General features: G+C 40.2%; 1 long non-coding RNA gene and 1 other non-coding gene across 2 annotated transcripts; one reads left to right on the forward strand and one right to left on the reverse strand.

Annotated features, from left to right (window-relative positions):
* The first annotated feature begins 2,232 nt into the window (after nucleotides 1-2,232).
* On the forward strand, nucleotides 2,233-4,912 carry LOC144065661 (uncharacterized). Its single transcript, XR_013297243.1, has 2 exons — nucleotides 2,233-2,529; nucleotides 3,329-4,912. It is a non-coding gene; the product is annotated as an uncharacterized LOC144065661 (long non-coding RNA).
* Nucleotides 4,913-6,982: 2,070 nt separating this feature from the next.
* trnai-aau (transfer RNA isoleucine (anticodon AAU)) lies at nucleotides 6,983-7,056 on the reverse strand. The gene has a single exon. It is a non-coding gene; the product is annotated as a tRNA-Ile (tRNA).
* Nucleotides 7,057-7,870: the final 814 nt, after the last annotated feature.

Raw genomic sequence — 7,870 nt, forward strand, 5'->3', positions numbered from 1 at the left:
AACTCACCAAGTGACCAGGTGAAATGATCTTCCTCCCTTTTGATTGGACGTTGCTCGTCTCCCATTTGTTGTTGAGGGAACTCTGGCTCCTCCTCTTTGATTTGGGGGAGCTCAACTTCCCCTTCAAGGTCAACAGACTCATGCCCATCAGCACCAAGATCATTTCTGAAACCTGCAAAGACACAAAGATAAATGATTAACCATTTTCCAAATATAAATGACTGAATTTCTTGTTCACAGAAATGAAACCAAACGGAAAAGGGCGCCATACATTCATTTCGTCACAATGCAGTACTTACTACTGTAGTTTTCTAGTCAACAGCAACATGAGTTGAAAACTGTTTATAGGTGCATTTTTCAAAGTATGGCACTATTGGTCAGAAAAGTTTCTTCACTGGTGATGTAGCTCCTCAAAATTAGTCAAATCTTTTTTGGAGCCTTTTCATTGTAAACATTCTCTTTTATGTTTTAGATTTTAATTTAGTTAAAAGGCTTTGGCCAAAGGGGAGGCATTAAAAACCATTATCTTTTATTCAGTAGCAGGTCTATTATTATTTGGGGGATTAATGAGATGCCGGATTCCGGCTAATGCCGGGGGGATCGCTAATACGCGCAGTATAGTATATTACTTCTCGTTGGCTGCTCATAAGAACGGTCAGGGGCACTGGCTCTCTCCCCCGCAACTCCTCGTGTAATATCTCTGGTCGCAACTATACCTCTTTGTAACGTCTCTGCGAGCACTGAGCGTTTTTTTCAGTGTTTTCCCCCCCCTTAGCCTGTTAGCTCCCGTTAACGGAGCGATCGCTAATTTAAGACTACTTCTCGTTGGCAAGTGGAAGTGCGTTATCCTATTGTGAGGACATTTGTGTGCATCATTGTCGGAATATTTTGAAGGGAATACAAAAGCAAACGGCCCATCGATAGTGAAAGTGAGGGTGGAGGCGGGGGCAAACAGCCAACCCAGCCGGGACAACAAAGGTATAAAAACGTAAAACATTATTAGCACGACAGCAAAGACAGCATGATAAAAAGCCCCCCTGCATGACCAATTTACCCGTACACGATGATGAATTTAATATTGAGCTGAATGCGTTCACTGTTTAAGTTAATAAATTGGAATTTAGGCAATTAATGGCTGAGGGTTTGGCACATTACGATATCCCAAATGTTGTTTTCGACTTAACAAAACTAAATGATGAATATCAATTGGTTAAATAGGAAGCAAAAGTGCAATTAGGTCAAAATTGCTGTTTTTTAAAGATGTCTAAAATGAGCTGGCTGCAAACACCAATATTATCCATCACAAAATGTTGCAAATGAAATAAAAACATCTCCATGACTTGGCACCAAGCATAACGACTACAACCGACCAAACAAAGACAAAGCTCAGAAAAAGCCACAAATTAAAGTATAGTAAAAGCTTCTGGCCTCCTTTTACAATCTGAACACACTAAATTTGATATTTTTCAGTCACTTTTTTACATCACAAGTAAATAAATGCCAACATGTGAACATGACTCTTTCACTCAGTCAATGGCTAAACTATCTCAAAGTTGAAACCAACTTACCTTGAAGGATTTTCATTGTTTCCAAAAGTTTGTCCAAATGAGTCTCGTGTCTCCAGATGAGTCGAGGACGTACAACTGCAGCATCTGACTGAATGCCATCCTCTGGATGCTGCATATTTGCGCAGTTGACATCAAAGAGCAAAGAGCCACGCGCTTTGATAGGTGACATCAAAGAGCAAAGAGCTCCTGGTGACGCCACTCGCTTTGATCTCCATCTGGACCGTAGCCCCGCCTCCTTTGGACCCCGATATATGATGGAGGCACTTTAAGCCATTTATTTGTTCTCACAAATTCAATTCATTTAAGCAAATAAGGGAATGATTCGTGGGAGTTGGTACATTTTCGTTGAAGAACTTCATCTCTCGTGATTCAATTTGGCAAAACAGCAATGGTTCCTTGATTTGTCGATTTGTTCTGCGCTTGCGCGTATTGCGTCGCCTCCTTTTGAGCCGCAACCTTCTTCATGGTGACTTATGTCGTAAATTCAAACCTACGAAAGTATTTTTATTCCAACCATGTCAGACCATTTGAAGAAAAATTATTTCCTATGTTCGACTCTCTTGTTTTTAATAAACCTAATGCCACCGAAAGAAGTGACGCTCGAGTTGCAGAAGTGACGCAATGTTCCGCGCATGCGCAACCCCAAAAGTCAAGGTTGCGTCCCCAGTCACAATCTTGTCGTGACCGTAGCGCGCCGAGTTTTTCCTCAATTTCCACCACTTAACTAAACCCACGCGTGGCCGATGTGTCTTGCTTAACTACTCTTCCGTCTTAAGTTTCAGTCAACATCATCTTCAAGGCGTCTAAAGCCTCGTTGAAGCTTTGCGGCCTACTTTAGTTTAGCCTGCTAGCATCTATCAAAGGTGCCTCCATCAGAATTCCCGTGTGGGAGTGTTCCACGAGGAACACTCGATCGTTTGCAAAATAATGCATGCAAAAGTTGTTCTTCACAGACTAGAAGGTGGGTTCACTTTTTATATTTATATATTCTCTCAATGTGTTATAAAAGGGCTTTTTTGTGCGCTGCAATTGATTTATTTAAAAATTCTCAGGTCGACAGAAGGTACAAGCTTGATTTTAAGACAATAAAACAGTACAAACAAAATCATGCAGAATAAATCATGGGAAAAGTACAAATCATAACAACTATTTCCCATTTTCACACTGTAATGCATATAAAAATATGAAATCATAAAAAGGAAATATATATATATTTCAAAATTATTGATTTAGAAAAATAAATCGATAAAACTGAATGTTGGCTCTTTTTCCATTTTTTTTAATGTCAACAAAAAAAGAATAGCTGTCATTTTTCCTTTTTAATTAAAAATGATTAAAATTTATATTTGATGCTTCGCCCTTTTCTAAAAGGATTCCAAATAAATTAAAATCTCAAAAATACAAGAGAATATCTGCAAAGAAGAGGCTCAAAAAAGATTTGGAAAAACTTTAAGGGCCTGTGAGGTTACTTTACTGACCAATAGACCTTTTTTAGTGAAATACACTTCAAAAAAACGTTTAAACCCCTTTGGCTATTGATGAGAATACTACAGTAGTCCTATGTTGACAACATCACAAATGTATGGCATCCTCTTCTGTTTAGCTTTGTTACTGTAGCGACCAGCATATTAGTCCTTTCTTTCCAGCCTAACCACTGCAAATATAAGTATAAGACTTAATTACCAGTCTAACATAAAGAACCTCTAGATAGAATAATAGACAGTTTATAAAATATATAATTTATCTTGGGGTCTTTGCAGGTTTCAGAAAATATCTTGGTCCTGATGGGAAGGTGTCAGAGTTTTCTGGTGCCAAAGAGGATGTTGAGCCCCCTCAAATCGAAGAGGAGGAGCCAGAGTTCCCCCAAGACAGAGAGAGAAGAGCAACTTAAAATAAAAAAGGAGGAAGAAGATGTCACCTGGTCAACTGGTGCGTCCTTGAAGAGAGAAGATGATCTTGGCGTGGCCAGCGGAGGGGCGGAGCCTGCAAACACTTTAACATGACCCCAAATTAAAGAGCAAAAGAGAGAAGAGCAACTTTCAATCAAAAAGGAGGAGCAGCAAGATGTCACTTGGTCAACTGCTGAGCCTTTCAAGAGTGAAGTTGATCTAGGCGTGGCCGGCAGAGGGGCGGAGCCTCTGCACGGCAGCGACTCAACAAAAGGATGGCAAGATGAAGCTTTTATTGCTCCTCCATCAGATAGTGACGACTTGCTTTATGATAATGAATGTTCTCAGTGTGGGAAAACCTTTGGTAAAAGGTTTACTTTGAAAAGACATATGGCAACCCACATTGGGCAGAGACCGTTTTTGTGCTCCGTTTGTGATAAAACATTCACACAGAAAGCAAACTTAAAAAGCCACACAAGAACCCACACTGGTGGAAAACCATTTTCCTGCTCAATTTGTGGTCACGCTTGCTTTCGAAAGCAGGACTTAATTATCCACGCAAGGACCCACACTGGTGAAAAAACGTTTTCGTGCTCGATTTGTGGTAAATCTTTCTCTCTCAAGCACAAGTTAAAACTCCACACAAGAACCCACACTGGTGAAAAACCATTTTCGTGCTTAATTTGTGGTCAGACATTCACATGGAAGAAAAGCTTAATTAGTCACACAAGCCCCCACACTGGCAAAAAAACATTTTCGTGCTCAGTTTGTGGTCAAGCCTTTTCTCGAAAGGAACATTTAAAAAGGCACACGAGAACCCACACTGGTGAAAAACAATTTTTCTGCTCATTTTGTGGTCAAACCTTTTCTCAAAAGCAAAATTTAAGAACCCACATGAGAATCCACAAAGGGGAGAACTCCTTTTCCTTGCGCAGTTAACAACTTCACCAGAACTGACTTTGGGTTCATTCTGTAGTTCTATTACACTTTTATATTTATCCAAACGGATTTGATTGCCATGTAACTAAACTTATCTGGCAATTGATATGTAACTGCCACATTTTAGTTTCACTGTATTTTTTTGTGTATTTTAATGTCAGTTTCACCATACCTCCTGTAGTGGGTGCAGTGGCGCTTGAGCGAGTGTACGTTTGCTAAATGGGAAGATAAGTGCAGCAGAAGAAGCGCTCTCGGTAAGAGAAAGGCAGCACGAGACAAGCTCAGCCAGAAAGTTGCAAGCTAAAGTAATATAAAGAGAAATAAAGAATAAAACCCAGGCTAATTCCTCTTGGTACTCAGCCAACGAGGTGTTTTGTCAATTTTTGTGTATTTATTTTATTTCACAAATTGTCTATTTTTTAAAGCTAATTTTCGTTTTTGTGTGTTATTTGTCATCTAGGTGTTATTTGTAAATCTGCCAATATGGATTCAATAAATTCATCAGTTTGAGAAAGACACTTAGTACTCACAAGTAAGTACTCAATATTGCAGAAATGTATACCAAAACAGGACTTTGAGTCACATATTAAGGCTCATTTTGGAAATTGTTTAAAAAGTCTCCTGGGTTATAGACGCAGGAGCAATTTTTCTTTTTCCAGTATGATTTATTTAGTTCAAATTTGCATTTTCAGTACTCATGATTGACAGTGACACATTGCAGTTGTTTTTTCCAATTGTTAAAACAGAAAATCCGAATACATAACAGGTATGCTAGCGGATAGCAAAACATAGGTACGCTAGCAGCTAGCATAACATACGCTAGTGGCTAGCATAACATACGCTAGCGGCTAGCTTAACCTACGCTAGTGGCTAGCTTAACAGGTACGCTAGTGGCTAGCAAAACATAGGTACGCTAGAGGCTAGCATAACATAGGTACTCTAGCGAATAGCATAACATAGGCACGCTAGCAGATAGCATAACATACGCTAACGGCTAGCATAACATATGTATGCTAGCAGATAGCGTAACATACGCTAGTGGCTAGCATAACAGGTACGCTAGCGGATAGCAAAACATAGGTACGCTAGCGGCTAGCATAAATATGCTACTGGCTAGCATAACATACGCTAGCGGCTAGCTTAACAGCGGCTAGCAAAACATAGGTACGCTAGAAGCTAGCATAACATTGGTACTCTAACGAATAGCATAACATAGGCACGCTAGCGGATAGCATAACATAGGTACGCTAGCGGATAGCATAACATACGCTAGCGGCTAGCATAACATACGCGAGACTAGTGTCATGCTAGTGCCTTATCGGATGAGGCGTCCAATGTATTGACAAAAAACTGAAAATATACCCTCAAACGAGACTGCACCCTATCACAAGGTGCATTTTATAGTTGTGAAAATACAGTATTTGGGATTTATTCATCAACACTGCTTTGTCTACAAACCTCCTGGGACTTCTTCCATGAAGATCTTGATGAAAGAGTCCTCGCTGAGGGAGCCCAGATACTGGACGATGTTCCGGTGCTTCAGTCGCTTGATCAGGCAGATTTCCCCATGGAGCGGTTGGGAATATTTGTCCACGGAGTGTTTGTTAGTGGCTGTCAAGTGGAAGGACAAACAATCCACTCACGTGCTGTCCTTTTCTGGAATCTTCTTGATGGCTGCTAACGTCCCTGCCGGCATACACCACCCCGTACGTGCCTTTCCCGAGTACCACTTTGTCGCTGTTTTCGTTGGTCTAATACACGTACTGGGAAGGGAAATGCGATAAATTATTCTGGACGGCAATTTAAGATTGAATTGTATCTTTATGGTTATAGAACTATACTTCCATTTGTAAAAGTTATATTCAATTGTGAAAAAAAGTGTTGTCATCAGGTTATGCACTTTTTGTTTAGCGTCTTGGGCAAGTAATTACTCTCAAGAAGGGTTCTATGTCACTTGTGGTTAGCTTAGCTTTTAGCATAAAGTTAAAAAGATATCCATGAAAGAGTGAAAAATGTGACCACAATCCTAAACTATAAATATTTTGTGACGTGTTATTATATTCTAATATTGATAGAACATACGACAACTGTGTCTCAACTCATACTCGCGCATGCTAGCAATTAGCATGAAAAGCTAAGGTTCAGATAATTAACCCACTAGCATTAGCAAGGTAGCTCAGTCAACTTACCAGACAGATAGACAACTCTGTTACAGCATTTTGTTGATTCTATTTTAAGAGTTTTTACATCTTTATTTGGAGATTTTTGCACTTGTGACGATTATTAAGAGTAATCCTATTATCATTTTCTACAGGCTTCCTCATTGGAGGCTAAGCAAAGTTGAGAAACACTGTTCTGCCCGCTTGAGTATGAAGACAAATTTAATTTCACAACAATTTGGGAAGGACAGAAATGTGGTGGGAACAAACCTCAAGTATTCCCTCACTGAGATGATTCACATCCTGGCTGGCGTCTTCTGCCTTGTTTATCAGATCACAGAAACTGAGGAAACATCAAGACAAGACATTATGTTATATTTGGGCAAAAGAAGTGTATTAGGCAATTTCAACTATCACAGAGAGGTCATGGCACATGTGGGGGTTGAACCCACGACCTTGGCGTTATTAGCACCACACTCTGACCAACTGAGCTAACTGGCCACGTGGGTGGGAATCCAGATTTTGCCTTATGACGCAAATGCAACACGTCAGCTAGCTAAACAGTTATGTTACGGCAAAAGCAGCTATAGTAGGCAATTTCAAATGGTGCAGAGAGGTCGTGGTCCGTACAGAGGTCGAATCCGTGACATTGGCGTTATTAGTACCATGCTCTGACCAACTGAGCTAACTGACCATGTGCCGTAAAATCCAGATTTTTGCGTGATGACACAATAGCAACACGTCAGCTAGCTAAACAATTATGTTACGGCAAACGAAGTTGTAGTCGGCAATTTCAAAAGACTACGGAGAGGTGATAGACGGTACGGGGGTCGAACCCACGACATTGGCGTGATTAGCACTACGTTTTGACCAACTGAGCTAACCAGCCATTTAAAAGCAGTTTTTTGCGTGATGACGCAAATGCAACACTTCAGCTAGCTAAACACTTATGTTACGGCAAAAGAAGTTGGAATAGGCAATTTCAAATGACTACGGAGAGGTCATGGCCCATATGGAGGTCAAATCCACGACCTTGGCATTATTAGCACCTCGCTCTGACCAACTGAGCTAACCAGCTATGTGCAAAGTGGCCATGATTTTTATGTGATGCCCGCAAGTGCAAATATCAGATAGCTAAACTGTTATGTTACAGCAAAATAAATCATTTTAGGCAATTTATCTTACTCTAGAGCAAGAGTGTCAAACCTGGGTTGGTTTGCGGGCTACATTAACATCAACAACATTTCATGTGGGCCAGACCATTTTAGATCTAATATCTAGATTTTTTTTAATTGTTCTAAATTGGATTAAAAGA

Source organism: Stigmatopora argus, chromosome 20 (assembly GCF_051989625.1).
Source record: "Stigmatopora argus isolate UIUO_Sarg chromosome 20, RoL_Sarg_1.0, whole genome shotgun sequence".
Taxonomy (NCBI): Eukaryota; Metazoa; Chordata; class Actinopteri; order Syngnathiformes; family Syngnathidae; genus Stigmatopora; species Stigmatopora argus.